This window comes from Myotis brandtii, unplaced genomic scaffold (assembly GCF_000412655.1).
Source record: "Myotis brandtii unplaced genomic scaffold, ASM41265v1 scaffold378, whole genome shotgun sequence".
In the NCBI taxonomy this organism is placed as follows: domain Eukaryota; kingdom Metazoa; phylum Chordata; class Mammalia; order Chiroptera; family Vespertilionidae; genus Myotis; species Myotis brandtii.
In genome coordinates this window covers 1,317,720-1,335,057 of record NW_005364521.1, presented here as the reverse complement: position 1 = coordinate 1,335,057, position 17,338 = coordinate 1,317,720, and the positions used below count along the sequence as shown (strand labels likewise).

Here is a 17,338-nt window from a genome sequence, read left to right as displayed (position 1 = left end):
GCAGCAGCAGCAGCTCAGGGGTGGGCAGCCCGGCCGTGACGCCCACCGAGAAGATGTTCCCCAACAGCTCAGCGGACAAGTCGGGCACCATGTGACCCGCAGGCTGGGGTGGCGCTGCCCTGGCCGCTGGGGCGCACCATTGGCCGGGGCCTCTGTGACTTCCACACCCTTCCCAGTGCTCCTGGCCTCACCGGGCGGGGCCAGAGGTCAGCCTGAAAGAATGTCTGTGCAGAGCTGAGGCCTAGCACGGGCAGCAGCTCCATCCAGCTCGTGGGTGTGACGTGACGGAGGCCAGAGGAGCAGGAGCTGGAGCTGGAGCAGGCGCAGGAGCAGAGCAGCCCCAGCTAGAGCGTGTCCTAGGTTGTGGCAACATGGTCAATGGCTTCGCCGGCATATCGTCACTGGAAAACGATTCTCTCGACATTCTCTCTACATACATAAATATGTGTGTATGTATGTATATGTGTGCATATATACACATACATATGTATGTATGTGTCTGTAGGTGTGTGTACATATATATATTTATGCATCTATATACATATACTAGATCGGGACACATACTAAATGTATATAGGATCTCCTTTTTCTTTTTACGAAACTTAGATTTACCTCAGACCCATGCCACCAAACATCTCCCGCTGTTATTTGGTGGGATTTGCAGGGACTTTTCTGGGAGAACTTAGAGGCCCACAGTAACTGCGAATGAAGCAATATACCACTAAGCTGCAGAAAAACAAACACAGTCTCCCACTGTCTCCAGAAGTCGTGGCCTTCCAGAACAGTCTGCCCCTACATGAAGGGTGGGGCAGGCAGTCCCCAAGCAGGCTGCTCCTAGAGGTGGGGAACCCCCCTGTCCAACCCAGAGACCCTGCCTTTCCACCTGAAGGCCAAGGACCAACTGTACCCCCAAAGGCACGGGAGGACGTTGGCAGGAAGACCCCTGACCACGGCATCCGTGTGTTTGTACGTAGAAAAGGGGGTAGTGAGAACCTAAGCCCCATCGTAGCACAGTATTATGTGTGGTTGGGAAAAGGGGAAAAAAATAATAAAACCACAGTGGTATGGAACACTTCAAAACCTAGAAACGCCGTAGGAATATTTCTGGTAACTATAGAGGTTTAACTTATACAATTTTCAAAGTATTTAATTTTTTTTCCTTTCCTCTTTCTACTAATTATACTGTGTCAGATGTGGAACTAAACAGGCAAGGAGGTTCTGAGTCACATCGTTTTCATTAAAAATCAGGCCATGACGCACTTTGGCTGGTGCCTCTTGCACGAAGTGCATGAACCGTAAGTGCCCAGGGCCGGGGAGGGGCGGTCCTTGGCACTTCCTGTCCCAGAGGATGCTTTGGTTGAGTTTATGCAAGTGAAATAGCTTCCCTCTCGCCCTTCCCTTCCCCTTCACCTGCCTTCTCCAGAGCATTTAATGTAAGTGAAAACATGGTGAAAGAATTGGGGGTGTGATCATCAAGTACATGAGCAGGGCTTTCACCTCTTGGCTGGGAAAGGGCCTCTGGATCACCTGTGTTCAATTCTGTTTTGCTTCCTCTTTGCATCTCCTGTTTTTCCAGAGATGGCTGTTTATGGATAATGGGACACAGATGAGTTAGATTCCAACGAGACCACTTTTATTCACCACCTTCATGCCAAGCCAAGGGTTTCCTCCCTATTCTCACGCTTCATCTCTTTCTCAAGGCCTCTGAGTATGTCCATGGCTATGGTTTGGAATAAAAAGTCCTGTGTGTCCCAGCGCCCACCACTTGGGAGCCGTGGGACGCTGGCATGTCCCTGCACCTCATTGAGTCTCAGTTTCCTGCTCCGTAAAATGAAGATAATAAGGATGAAATGTAAACGAGTAAGCTGTTTAGAAAGCACTGTGCCAACACGATTATTCTTTTTATTGTCATTAGTAAGGTAGGTCTTTTAGCCTAAAAACCATCCGAGACCTTTTTGAAACCTCCTAATGGCTTTTGAGAGTAGGCAGTGGAATTTTCCTACCAGCTTCATAAGATCCCCAAGCACAGCCCTACAGATATATCACCTACAAATGCTCGAAATTCCATCGATATCATTTCACCCCATTAGATGAATTTTGCCTTGTCCTCTGGTCTTCCACAAAAAGGTGACCCCCAGAGGGAGGGACCCATTGAGTCACTAATCCTTGGGTGTGTGGGAGTGGCAAGCCCTTCTGCCTCACCTGAGGATTGACATTGAGAGCACACAGTGGAAGGAAGAAGCAAGCAAGGCTCCAAAAAGAGAATGACAAGGAGAGGCAATCACAAGCTTGACCTTCCTTGTTTTGCCTGGAACCAACTGTTCTCTTAGCTCCTGGAAATGAAAGCACCTCAGAGCAAGCACCTCTGTGGGCTGTAAGAAGATATCCCCATTGTACAGCTTAGAAAAGAAAGCAAATCTGTGCCATGCTCATAATTTAATGGGTGTCTGAGAGCAGGGGTCATGTCAGGCACGGAAGTCATTTATTTGCGAGGATGCTATCCTGTCCAGCCAGGGTACAAGATATCCCATTCCTACCCCGCAGATACTGCCAGACCTTAAATGTAGTTGTCTCCTGAGCAAAATGTAGCATTCTCTGCCAGGACTACCAGACGTAAAGAGAAAATTTGAGTTGACAGACCTGGTGCCTGATCTACATAACACCAGTCCAACCATGTGGCTTTTTCCTCTGAATTGACTTCATTTTTCTTTCGTGAGAATGGACCTGCCTTTTACTGAATTATCTGAAGGCAGAGCTGTAGCTGTGTTCTTTAAGCACCTGTTTTTCCATTGGGAAAAGGCTGATGAGTTCACATTTAGAGAAGCTCACACCTCACTCATCCAGCCCCAAATCTGAGCCTTGTCGCAGAACCAAATGGAAAAATACTTTCCTGCGTCCCCCACCCGCACCCTCCACTTCCTCATCTGGCACTCTGCATGCCTCGGTCCCTCCACAGGCACCCAGCCCCACCCACGGTCACTGAGCACTGGCATTCTCTTCCTGACTCCTGCCTATGTTAGTCCACTATATATTGCTGTCTTTGCTTAAATGCTGGAAAGTAACTGTTAAAATGTGAAATCGTAATTTTAAAAAAGGCGACAATTAAATTATAGCCAATGCCACTCACCAAATCTTTGCACCTAGTAGATAGTTCAATGTAAAAAACAAATACGAGAAACCTAACTGTACAGTGAGTGTGGGGGAAATGTAGTAACCTAGTTCGTAGTCCTCAATATAACCAATTGTACAAGGGGAAGTGGTGTTTACCTACTTGTTCATCACCATTACTGAAAGCTGTGCTGATCAGTTTGTCGATAACGGGCATTTTTTTTTTTAAATTATTTTTTGCTTTTCACAGAATGATTTCTTAACCTTCGACTTATCCTGAGGTCAGGCCTTTTGTCTTTATGTGTAACCGATGTTCAGTCTATTTTAGGAATGAACCAGCAAGATGTTCATTTAAAACTGACCAAAGACAATTCCTTCCTGGTCTAGTTTCCTGGGCCCCGGGGCCCAGTGGCCGCTAAAGACCTTTCTCGGATAAAATTGAGAACAAGCCGTGCTTCCTGCCCCACTCTCCCTCTCTCCTTTCCTTTCCTCTTAAAGAGCTGCTCTGAGCTGTGGGATTCTATGAAAAATTCTTGCCTTTCCTTGTTTTCAGTGCTAACGATTTCTCACCTTGAAGCGCCTTTGAACCCGGACAGAGCACCAATGGGAGGGATATGTAAGCTTGGGCATTAGACTTGGGAGTCTGTCCTCTGAGGCCACCAGGCCGAGGAGCAGGAGAGAAGTGGATTCCCAAGGGCTAACAGGTTTCTATTCAATGAAGAAATCCGAGTGGGAAGAGACACAGGGAAATGGAGCCAACCTCTGGCCACGGCTGGAACCAGCAGTTCAGAGATCTGCCTTATAAACCCTTCAGAACTGGTTTGCGATGCACAGAGGGAGCCAGCGTGAGGAAGGGCCTTGACGCTGGGCTGGCTCCTCTGTTGGAGGCCCTTGGAGTGCCTTGGTGGGTACGTTTCTTCCTCATTCAGGAAGCATCAATGCAAGGGACTTCCTGTGACCTGGTTGTTACTTGGCACTCAGCGCACATCCTCGGCTGATGGGAAACCACAAGGACTAACGTAGCGGTTCTTCCTCTCGGTCTTCCTAGTCCTCACTTTTCACACATCCAGAAGGTTTTACACATGAGCAAATGCCTCATTCTCCCGAGAAACCCGGAAAGAGGAGTGGTTAGCTCACAACCATGGTGGGCGGGCCCTGTTGGGCTTGGCGGTCGGCAGGGAGGAAAAGGCAGGAAGGGGTGAGCCGAGGTGTTGCTTAGCTGATTTTCTGCTATGCAGAGCTAATGCTGACGTTTCATGTCAACTTCCCCGGTTCTCTGGGGTCTCCTCTCTCGTGTAGAGAATTCCCCACATACCCTAACTGCCAGGGGAGCTGAGCGAAGGGACCTGCTGTCAGGTGGGAGTGCTCCTGGCCTCTCCGAGGCTGATCTGCCAGTGTCCCGCTGTCCCGTCCTCTGGGACTGGCCAAATGGCCAGCGCTGCCCCTCGCTGACACCTCCTTTCTGTGTGAACTGTCCCTAACAAAGCTGTTTCTTGGACCAGAACAAGCAGAACGCACTCCGCCTTCCTTAGACCAAGGCTCTGCTGGAGTTCCTGCTGGGCCCTGGCTCCCGGCAGTGTGGCTGTTTACACGGTTTGGCAATAGGCTTGGTTCTGATTGCTTCAGAGTGGCTGGTCTATTTTGTTTCCTTTGGTTTCCCTCCTCCCCAAACTGTGTCAGGAAAAAAAAAAAATCGAAACCACCCTCGGAAATTGCTGGTTGCTTGTCCCCACGTGATGAGAAGTGCTGCCCTCTTCCAGATATTGTTTCTCTACCTTACAGCCAACGCCCGTCCTATAGAGTGTCTGATTGGATCCTCTGTCGCATATTCTGATGGTGCCTGCTGGTTTGATGTGGAGCTATCCTGTGAAATAAAACAGCTTAACTTTTCTCAAACACGCGCTCCGGTGGCTTTTTGAAAGGGTGAGGCGGCCCATTGCGGGTTGCGGGAGGGGGTCCCGGAGGGGTGTTCCTACCCCCGAGTCCACACTGTGTGCGTGCTTCTCCCAGATCAAGCTTCCAAGGAGGACTGCTTCAACCAAAGAGCTGACGGGAGGAGCGACTGTGGGGTGTCCCCTGCAAACAGAGCTGGAAGTGTGAAAGCAAAGGCAAGTGGGAGGAGCTGTCTGCAGAGGGAGGGCCTTCAAACGTTTAAACATCACACATGAGGCCACAGGATACTGACTTCCAGTGTGAAGGCAAATGCAGTATTTTGGCATTCGTTGTCTACACACATGTGATAGAGCCCCTAGGACTGTGTTGTTCTTGTTTTTAACATATGTTTTGGGTTTGGTTTTTTTTGGTTTTGTGTGTGTGTGTGTGTGTGAAGTGTTTACTGATCACATTTCTGCCCCAGGTACTAGATTAAGCCTTTTACATGCATTTTCTCATCAAATTCTCAAAACAGCTGTTGAAGGTAAGTGCTTTTTTTAATAAAATTTAAAAAATATATTTTTATTGATTTCAAAGAGAAAGCGAGAGGGAGAGAGAAAGATGCAAGTATCAATGATGAAAGAGAATCATTGATAGGCTGCCTCCTGCACACCCCCCCACTGGGGATCGAGCCCACAACCTGGGCACGTGCTCTGACCGGGATTGGAACCATGACCTCCTGGTTCATAGGTCGATGCTCAATCACTGAGCCACACTGACCAAGCTAAGTGCCCTTCTTAAACCCCAATCTGCAGATGAGGAAACTGAGGCTCTGAGAGGTTTAGTGGCTCACCCAAGGTTAGGCTCGGAAGTGAAGGAGCCAGAATTTGAGTCTAGTCCAGCGGTGGGCAAACTACGGCCCGCGGGCCGGATCCGGCCCGTTTGAAATGAATAAAACTAAAAAAAAAAAAGACCGTACCCTTTTATGTAATGATGTTTACTTTGAATTTATATTAGTTCACACAAACACTCCATCCATGCTTTTGTTCCGGCCCTCTGGTCCAGTTTAAGAACCCATTGTGGCCCTTGAGTCAAAAAGTTTGCCCACCCCTGGTCTAGTCTATCTGACTCCAAAGTCATGCTCTTTCCAAGTTCACTGAATGGCCTGTCACTGAGCATTCTCAATACACCAGGGTTGGCGGCAGGATCTCACAATTAAGGTAGCTTGATTGTGGCTTACCTGCCACAATCAAGGGAAATTCCAGGGCCCTTCCTTTCTGGTGAACCCTCTGTAAGATCTTCATGCAGGGGCCCCTTTGCAGAGGAGAGCGAGGTCTCCTGCCAGCCTCAGGGAACCCATTATTCCCATAGTAACCACTTGACGCTCAACGGAAGCCTCTGGCTAATTCCAGGTTCCAATACTGTGTACCTGTCCCAGAGCCTCCTCTTCTTTGGGAGACCTTACACTCAATGCCCTTCCTTGGTGCCAACGGAGTGGGTGTCTGGTTCTTGCAATAAAATGGGAAAAGAGGAAAGAGTAGTAATAGCCAACATGTTTACTAGCTTCCAGGCATCCTTCGGAGCCCTTTCACATGTAAAAGCCAACTCAGCAATCCTATGGACCACCCTACAAAGCAGGACCGCGCAGTGTACATATGAGGAAATGGCACAGAGGGTAAGTAACTTGCCAAAGGACACACTGCCAGGAAGTTGGAGCTGGCGTCCCACTTAGTCTCACTCTGGGGGTGGATCTTTGCCGTTCCTCCCCACACCCCAGGCCCGGACAGGCCCCTGGGCGTGATCTGAGCAGAGGACAGGGTGGAACTGTGAGGTTCACTGGTCTGCGCGAGCTTGTCCCAAGACCCTTCCCTCAGGGGCCTTGTGCCAGGCACAGGGCAGCGGTGGTGCGGATGGGTGGTCTGCTGCTGCTCAGACGGTCTCTAAAGGAGCCAGGACGGATTCAGTGTCCTGCCTCTGACACGAGTGAGCATTTCATATCGATCCCCTAGACTCGCAGTGGTCGGCAAACTGCGGCTCGGCAAACCGCGGCTCACGAGCCACATGCAGCTCTTTGGCCCCTTGAGTGTGGCTCTTCCACAAAACACCGGCTCTTCCACAAAATACCGACTTCTGCGCATGGGCCACGAAGTTTCAATCGCACTGTATGTGGTATTTTGTGGAAGAGCCACACTTAAGGGGCCAAAGAGCTGCATGTGGCTCGCGAGCCGCGGTTTGCTGACCACGGCGAGAAAGGGTGTGTGTGCTTAGGGGGAGAAGCCTAGAAATGGCCCTGCCACTGCCTCAACGTGTGCAGCCACGGGGACTCACCCCTGGAGAGGCCATCAGAAGGGCTTTCCCAGCGGAAGGTTGTGGAAAGAATGGCACGGGAGGTGGGCAGAGTGCAGCAGAGACCAGCAGCAGCCGCAGGAGTGGCAGCTTTCCTGTCGCTGCGAGGGAGGTTGTGTTTAAATAAAGGATTGTAAGAAGAGGCAGGGAGGTGATGAGAGCGCCCCAGGCCTTCCCAGCCACTCCAGAACAGACGTCCAGCCTGGGTTCAAGAAGCAGATGCTAGCAGCGGAGCTCAACCTGTGGGTCGCGACCCCTTTGGGGGTCGAACGACCCTTTCACAGGGGTCGCCTAAGACCATCGGAAAACACATATAGCATATCAGATATTTACATTACAATTCATAACAGTAGCAAAATTCCAGTTATGAAGTAGCAACGAAAATAATTTTATGGTTGGGGGTCACCACCACATGAGGAACTGTATTAAAGGGTCTCGGCATTAGGAAGGTTGAGAACCACTGTGCTAAAGGAAGGATGCCTTACAGAACCAGTGCTGGGCCTCACCTGCAACCTTCCTCAGCCGCCCAGGGGCCTGGAATCAGATCTCTGAACCCCTCCCTGTGGCCCACAAAGCCCCCACCCTCTGCCCCAGGACCCAGCCCCTGCCCATCTCAGCTTATCTCCCCTCCCTCCTCAGCATTCTCCACCTGAGCCCTCCTCGCCTGGAACCCACTGAGGGCTTCCTACCTCAGGGCCTTGGTCCTTGCTCATCCTCTACCTGCCAGGCTCTTCCCAGTCTCTTCTCCTTGCCGCCTCCTCCCCTCCCTTACAGTGTCTGTTCACACGTCTTTGCCTCGAAGGGGCCTCCTTTGACCACCTTGTTTAGATCTGTCCCCGCCCCCAGTCACCATTGGGCTTATTTGTTCTATTTTCCTCATTGCATTTATTATCACTGAAATTTACTCTGTTCATTTGTTTACTTATGCATTGTCTCTCTCCCCCAAAACTAGAATGTAAGCTCCAGAAAATTGGGGTTTCTGTCTATCTTGGTCACACTATCTCCACAGGGTATGGCGCCCAGCATAGTAAGTGCTCCATAAATACTTATGAACAAAATGAATATCCATCCACAACTGGGGGGAAATGCCATTTCTGAGTGAGGAGGGCTAAGTACTTAAACAAAATCACATTTTTGGGTGTCATTCATTCATTTAACAAATTATTCTTAAGCACCTACTGTGTGCCAAGCTTCCGGTGAGTACCAGGGCTGTAGCCATGAGCAAAGTGGACCAAGATCCCTGTGGAATTTTATGGTCAAATACTAGAGATCAAACAATGACCACAACAAAACAGGAAGCACCAAGGGTGTGGGGAGGAAGGATATCAGCTCCTGCTTCAGACTGGGAGGTTGGGACAGTCCCTCTGAGGAGAAGCTGAAACTGGGAGCAGAAGACTGAGAAGGAGCCCACCATGTGGGGTTGGAGAGGTGACCAGGAGGGCAAACATCACGGCAAAGGCTCTGGGGTGAGAAAGAGGTTGGTGTGTGAGACTGAAGGCCAGTGTGGCTGGGCTGGGGGTGAGAGATGTGAAAACAGCTGGCAAGGAGGAAGGCATATGCAGCATCTTGTGAGCCACAGTGAGAATGTATTGTCAGAGCAATGAGAAGCCCTTGAAAGGTGTCCACAGTGGGCATTACTCGGTCCTGTTTATTGCTGTTAAACAATGATCTCTGGCTTCTAGATTGCAGCTACTTCTTAATGATGGAGGCTGGAGTGTTGCTTGAGGACTTAAACACTGTATGGGGCTATGATGCAGTGTCAGGAGCCCTGGATTATGATGAACCTGCTTCTCTGTACCTGAGGGCTGATAAAGCAGATGGAGGCATTTTATTATTATTTATGGGCTTTGAATACCCCCAGGTCATTTTGTCTCTGGATTTCCAGCTCTGCTCATCCATACATCCACCCCACCCCCACCCCCACCCACACCCCCCAAGGGCTTATTGGAATTCTTCCTGATATGGAGATCAGTGGCCCACACTTGGAGCTGACCTGTAGACCTTCTTTATAGGCAACTTACAGAGTCCTGTTATCTATGGAACAAGATTTTCCTTCTTCAAATGCCTATTCTTTTAACCAAACTTAGACCGGTGCTCATAGGTTTTTGATGTCCTGATAAATAGCTTGACTCTTTCTAGTTTACATCATGCTGTTGAGAACGCATTAAGTCAGGACTAAAACACCCAACTCAGCTTGCCTTCAATGAAAGGAATAATTTTTGCTCCATCTGAATGAAAATAAAACAGGATTCAGGAAGGACCGGATCCAGGTGTTCAACAATGTCAACAAGCTCCTGTCTCTCCAACTCCTTCCTTTTCAACAAAAGCTATACGGTATGAACTATTATTAGCCCCACAAGGTTCCGAGAGGTAAAGAACTTTTCCAAGATCATACAGTTGATAAGTGTGTACATCTGAATGCACGTACAAGAAGTCACCTCACACAAGTGGCAGCTTCCCTCTTCCCTGGGTTAAGTTCTTTGTTTCCGATATGTCCAGCCAAGGCCTCCATTCCAGTGACCTCAAACATAGAGACACCCACATCTGCAAGGACCCAAGTCCTGGTGACTGCCCCTTCTAGATACCCTATTTACACAAGTGGCCATAGGAGGGCAGGGGCGGGGGTTCATTTGACTTTGTCCTCAATTCGCCCAGCTCAGGGCCCTTTAGGAAGTCAAATGCAAAGATGAGAAGAGATAAAAGAATAAAGAATGAATGGGGTGATTGCTCTTCCGCATTTCTTCCTCAAAGCTTGAGTCCACACCCAGCCCGATACTCTACTGTCGCCGTGTGGCCATCTGTAAAATGGCAGGTGGGATGAGTTATCTCTGATTTTTATTGTGAAATATTTCAAACTTACAGAAGAATACGGAGAATAGTATAATTAACCCATTATATCTATCATCTATACTTAACAGTTATTTACACTTTTTCCAAATTTACTTTATCTTTTTAAAATTTCAAATAAATCACCTATATCATGACATTTTACCCTGAAATACATCAGCACACATCTCTAAAAATGACGTTTTTCTACATGAGAATCCCATCATCACATCTAATAGAATTAGTAATATTTTGTCAGTATAATGTCATACCTAATTCATATTAAAATTTCATGGATTGTTCCCAAAAATGTCTTTTAAAGGTTGGTTTGTTGAAATCAGGATCCAAACAAGGCTGTAACAAGGTTATGTCTTTTAAATCCTTTTTGTTCCAGAACAGTGACCTCATGTCCTCTGGAAGAATCTGGCTCATTTTCTCGTACAAGGCCCCACAGTCGGGGTTTGTCTGGTTGCTTCCTTGAGCTGTCAACTCCCTGATTGCTGTCGTCCATGAATATCTTATAAACCAGAGGTTCTCAACCTGCGGGTCGCGACCCCTTTGGGGGTCGAATGACCCTTTCACAGGGGTCGCCTAAGACCATCGGAGAACAAATATTGAATATATAATTACATATTGTTTTTGTGATTAGTCACTATGCTTTAGTTATGTTCAATTTGTAACAATGAAAATACATCTTGCATATCAGATATTTACATTATGATTCATAACAGTAGCAAAATTCCAGTTATGAAGTAGCAACGAAAATAATTTTATGGTTGGGGGTCACCACAACATGAGGAACTGTATTAAAGGGTCGCGGCATTAGGAAGGTTGAGAACCACTGTTATAAACTAAAGTTGGATCTAAACATTTGATTCAATTCGGTTGTACCATCTTTGGCAAGAATGCTCCCTAGATGATGTGTCCTTCATCTAGGCACTCCCTGTTTGGTACCCACTTTTGGAGAAGATTAACCAATAGGTTCAGGTGGGTTCACCCTCATCCCTCCATTAAAAAGCTGCATTTTCCCTGTGAGCAGAAGCTAAAGTGTGATTTGATGATTTGGAACCTGGTGAATATCCAGTTCCCCAACAATCTCTCCCCGTGGCTGATCATTGCCTGGAACACTAATGTTTCATTAGAAGATGCAAAATGGCCATTTTTCTAACTCTATCATTTCTTCTATATTTTTAAGATCGAATTCTCATCTACAAGGGCTAGTATTTCCCTAAAGTATAGATCTTTCTGGAAAAGAATACATGGTTAATTCTTTCCCCTTCTTTATCAACGTACAGAGTGAGAAGCTGATATAATGACTACCTCCAACAGTAGCAAGTGAGGGATTTTCCTTCTTCTGCTGAGACTCATTAGAAATCCCTGGATTTTAAAATATTTCGTGAGGTTCCCACAGACTATTGCAGCCAGTGGTCTTCCAGAGGCTGAAGTCAGTGGGAGCGGCTTCAAGCTGGCTCTTGTGTTTTTTACTTTAGTTTTGACAACTTCCTTATTTTGGGCGCAATAAGATACTGAAGGCTCAAGGCTTAAGATCAGCCATGTCTCCAAGGGGCCCTGGTTCCTCTTCGTGGGGACCACACTCCGTGCACTAGTACTAGTGAGGGGCAGAGCTGAGATTTGAATGCCGGCAGTCTGACTTCCAAGCTAGAGCTCTTAACCTCCATGCCCTCTGGTTAATAATGTGTCCTAGAGATAATAACAGCAATAATTATAACTATTACTCCTGCTGCCATAGCCAGCCACTCATTATGTGTCAGATACCCTGAGAGGTGCTTCCAAAAATTTAAAAATGTATTCATTACAATACTTGAGGGCCACAACACTGAGTACTTCCAGCTTTCAGATGTCGGCATTATTCTTCTCATCTCCCAGAATCGGAAATTGAGGTTCTGAAAGGTAAGTGGCTTATCCCAGATCACATGGGAAGTGGGAGAGCATGGATGCAAATTGAGGTCCATGTGACTCTAAGTCGTGTGCTCTTAGTCCCCATAGACCAGACTGGTTGGTGAGAATTCTGTCTTTGGTAATTTCCACTCTGTCTCCTTTCAAAGGTCTGTTGCTTTGCTCCCCTAGCCCCAGGCACTCCCTGTGTCCCAGGACCCCAGAGCCCCTGGGCCAGACATCATTTGGTATCTTTCCAGGTGACCCACCCAGTGAGCATTGGTGGGCCCCTGCTATGTTCACAGCTGTGCTAGGACACAGAAGGTCTAGTGGGGAGACTAAGTAATTGCATACAGCGAGTGTGTTTGTACTGTAAGGTAACACGTGCAACCTGCTTTAGCAATCCCAGAGGAACATTCAACCCTCCCACGGGGCCCTGGGGATCTAAACAACCTTGAAGAGCCAAAGAATGGAGCTTGAAAGGGGAAGTGGTGTCCAGACACCATGACAGATGGTGGAGATTCCCTGGCACAGGAACTCAGCTGCATGCCCTTTGTTCCAGGTAGACGGCTGCCTCCTTGTAAGGAGAAATGCCTGGAGCCTACAGAGACAAGGAGAATTGCACAGGACTTGCTCTTCACAAGAAAGATTGCTCTGCCCCTGGCACTCATAAGTCAGCACCAGATCAGAAGCAGCATAGAGACAGGTATTGGGATCAAAGTGAGCAGGTGAAGATTGCTATGGGGGGCGGGGGGAGGAGGGACCATCAGGGCTGAGGCTCCAGCAAGTCTGTATCTGGGGGCTCCCAAGCCAGCCCCAGGCAAGCAGAAGGCTCCTGTGGAGGGTCACTGTGGTTTTAGATCACTGTCGCCGTTACCTATTGTTGTATAACAAACCACCCCCAAATCTGGTGGCTTAAGATACTCAACACTGACCGTGTCCTGTGAGTGTGTTGAGCCGTTTTCTGGTCAGGACGGGCTGAGCTGCTCTCTGTGGTAAGGAAGTGGGTGGTGTAGGATGGCCTCACTCACATGCCTTGTAGGTGGCTCAGTGTCAGCTGGGTGATAAAGGTGCCTTGGCCAACTGTCTCTCATCATCCAGGAGGATTGTTAGGGTTTGTTCACATGGTGCTGGTTAGAAGGTTCCCAAGAGCAGCAAGAGCAGGGGTAAGTTCCAGTGCACGTGCACTTTTCAACCCTATTTGCATCACCTTTGTTAATGTCACATTGACCAAAGCAAGACAGCCAAGTCCAGATTCAGACAGAAGGATTGAAAAATAAGTCCACCTCTTGATGGAAGGACTCAGATCATAAAGAGGTGTGGGTATAGGCAGGGGAATAATTTGTAACTATTTTTGCAATCTGCATGTTTATAGGCATTTATTCCCTCTCTTACTATATACAGCACTCACCCCTACCCACACACTGAGACCAAGACAATCTGCAGCACAGTGATTAGTTCAAAGATGGGACATGTGACCCAACTCTGGCCAATGAGATTCAGCCCTGGCACTTTTGCTGGGTTCTGTTGGGAATGAGGTGCTTTCTTTTCCACGAGGGTAGACCTGGATCATTCTGGCTGGATGCCCTGTTTGCCTCCATGTGTATGTGTGTGGGGGGACTGCTTGAGCATTAAGCCAGCACTGAAGAAAACAGATACAAGACATCAAGAAAGAGAGATTGAGCCCAGCTGGTGTGGATCAGTGGTTGAGTGTCAACCCATGAACCAGCAGGTCGTTTGATTCCCGGTTGGGTTGCAGCCTCTATTCCAGTGGGGAGAGTGGGGGAGGCAGCTGATCGATGATTCTCTCTCATCATTGATGTTTCTATCTCTCCCTCTCCCTTCCTCTCTGAAATCAATGAAAATATATTAAAAAATATATGTATAGCATGGTCAATATTTGGGATGTACTTATATAAAAAAATTGTTTTCTATTTATCTGAAATTCACATTTCCTTGGCATTCTGTACTTTATCTGGCAGCCCTATCCTGGGTCTTCACTTTGTGCTGAGTGCCATGGGAGATTCCTCTGAGCACTAGCCTGCTTTTTTATGTGGAACATTTTGTTTTTACTCCTGAATAAGGAAGTACAATCTCTTTATTGATTTACAGAAGGAGAATATCCGTGGGAACAGCAGCATGTTAGAGGAGATTGGCTCCCGGGGTGGATAAATGCCCCGGGAAGGCAAGACAGCTGCCTTGTGTGACTCAAGGTGGGCCCTCAGAACTGCTTGTGCCTGTGACTTTGCTTCCCAGGTCCAAGGAGGGCTTGAGTGGGTACTGTTGTCGAGAGCAGGAACAGAACTGCTCGGCCTGGGAGGGAAAGATTTATGGAAATGTGGGCTTATTCCGGTGATTCACTCCTTCTTTCATTCAGTCTCACTGAGCAGCTGGTGGCTGGAACTTAGAGATGAATAGCATTGGGTGCTGCCCTGGAGGCCTCCAGACTCAGGGAGATGGATCTGGACCCCAGGACCCACAAGTGATGCCTCCCAAATCTGTCTTCATGGTTGAACGGAAAGAATGTATTTCTTGCCTAACCGGTTTAGCTCAGTGGATAGAGAATTGGCCCTCGAACTGAAAGGTCTCAAGTTCGATTCCGGTCAAGGGCATGTACCTTGGTTGCGGGCACATCCCCAGTAGGAGGTGTGCAGGAGGCAGCTGATCGATGTTTCTAACTATCTCTCTTCCTTCCTCTCTGTAAAAAAAAATCAATAAAATATATTTTTAAAAAGAGAATGTGTTTCTTTCCCTTCTTTTCTCTCCTTCCTTTCCCATTTATATTTTTTCTTTTCTCATCTCCTCTTCCCTCACATCCCAGCTCTTAGTCATCTAATTACAAACCTAATTACTTTGTAACCAACTAGTACCATAAAGGAACAATTACTGGTGCACTCAGGTGGGGAACCTGGTCTTTGTCTCAATTCCTTTGTCTCTCCAAGCCCAGCATTCAGATCTAGGTAGGCAAAGCCATTTAATTCAGCCTGGAGTTCATTTGCACACCCTTTTCTGATTGGTTGATACAAACCCACTGCCGCCTCCCCCTTTCCCTGCTATTCCCACCTTCCTGTTGAAGCCCCACTAGGTCCAGCATCCTGAGATCCTCAAACCTCTGCTCTGCTGCCCTGTCTGCTCAATTATTCCTCCGTAAAGTGTCAGTGGGTGATCCCTTCTGGTTTGGGGTTAAAAGACCTAGGTTCAAGGCTAGAAATTGCCACTGGCAATCGGCGTAATCTTGAATGAGTTCCTTCGCCTCTCTGAGACTCAATTTTCATGTCTATAAAATGGAACTAGTTCTCATAATGAGGGCCTTATGAAAATATTCTGCCGTGGTTAATATGGACTCTTAAGCCCACACTGCCCAAGTTCAAATCCTTCCTCTTTCACTTACCGGCAGAGTGCCCTAAGCAAGTTTCCTGTTATTTCCCTTTTCTCATTTGGTTGGAGTCTGAAATAAGTCAACATGTGTAAAAATACCTAGAACAATGCTTTGCATACAAGTGCCTAATAAATGTCAGTTATTTATTATAATATATATTAAAGTCCTTTGTCCAACTGCTATTATTATTATTATTATTGCCCAGTGAGTATTTGGGAAAAATCAGTGGAGTACAACTCTGGCTCTGGGGCCAGAGGTTCCTTAAGAAGAGGGGCCAAAGGAATGAAGCCTTAACGTCTTTGAGCCTCAGTATCTGTGTCTATAAAATGGCAATAACAACCTCACCTCTGCCTACTTCACAGGGAAGCTTGAGTGCCAATGGTAAGCACTTAGAAAAATATCTGAATGAGTGAATGAATGAATGAATGAATGGATGCATGGATCAGGAGGGGTGGCAGTAGCAAGCTACCCTGAGCAACATAACTGTTGACTTGCCACCCAGGAGACCTGACAATGGCCCACTTAGGGCAATGGATGAGAGCTGAGTTGAGCAGAGAGGCTGGGTGGTGTGCTGGTGAGTTTTGGACAATAGGTATTCTTATACTCACTTAGTGAGAGTATAAACGTATTGGTACAGCCTTTTTGGAAAATCACACAGCACAATTTAAAAGTTTAAAGAAATTAACCTAATAGTTTCATTTATTGGAAGTCATCCACCAGATATCCAGGCTCAAATGTGCCAAGATTTATACAGTGTGTTCATTGCAACTCTTGGCAATAGTGAAAAATTGGAAACAACCTAAATGTTCCTCAGTATTGGAGTAGATAAATAAATTGTGGTGTATCTAGATAATGGACTACATAGCTATTAAAAAGAATGAGGTAAAGCTATATGTATTAACATCCAGAGGTCTCAAGATGTATAGTTAAGTAAACATATAGAAAAACTCAAGTTGACAGAGCTTTGCATTTATAATAACACTAGAGGCCAGCGACAGGTTGTTCCACAGTTTGGTCCATTTGCATATTAGGCTTTTATTATATAGGATTTGTGGAAAAACCTTATCTATGTATCAGCATAGGAATTATCTGGAAAGTTATACAACGTTAAGGTGGTTAAGAAAAGGAATAACTTAAAACTAAAATTTTAATTTTATAAAAGAGCACCCATTCAAAGAGGTCCTGATTGTATAATCTGGACAATGACACTGTGTGACTCAAGAACACGCTATTCAATCCTGAAAAAACAACAAAAAAGAACATGTTTTTCAAGTTTTTATTTTTATTTATTTATTTATTTATTTTTTATATATTTTATTGATTTTTTTACAGAGAGGAAGAGAGAGGGATAGAAAGCCAAAAACATCGATGAAAGAGAAACATCAAACAGCTGCCTCCTGCACACCCCCAGTGGGGATGGGCCCGCAACCAAGGCACATGCCCTTGACGGGAATCGAACCTGGGACCCTTGAGTCCACAGGCCGACGCTCTATCCACTGAGCCAAACCAGTTAGAGCACTATTCAAGTTTTTAAGCGGAAGCTTCCTTTTGTGTACACTGGCAATGGTAATGCTTACCTCGCAGTATTGTGATGGGGTTAGATGAAATAATAGATATGAAAACCCTTGCTCACAGCCGTTATAGCAATCAGGGAAGGCAACCCGAAGGAGAAAGCATTAGCCTAGACCTTGAAAGATTTGGTAAAGTGTGGATTTGGTTTGACTCCTGGCTGTCTTTCCCCAACATTCAACAGGCATTTATTTATTCAGGGTCAAAATACAAAAGCGATGCGGGCCCATTAACCATTTACTTTCGCCTGGAAAGGTGAATCTGGCGCATGCGCAGTAATAGCATCTGGGCTGCGCTCCGCCCACGTACTACAACTCCCGGCAGGCTCCGCGCACGCCGCCG

General features: G+C 46.9%; 1 protein-coding gene across 1 annotated transcript in view; it reads left to right on the top strand.

Annotated features, from left to right (window-relative positions):
- The window catches only part of RAD18 (RAD18 E3 ubiquitin protein ligase), a 106,993-nt gene that overhangs the window by 349 nt on the left and 89,306 nt on the right, over positions 1-17,338 (top strand). The gene's annotated exons all lie outside the window — the stretch shown is intronic.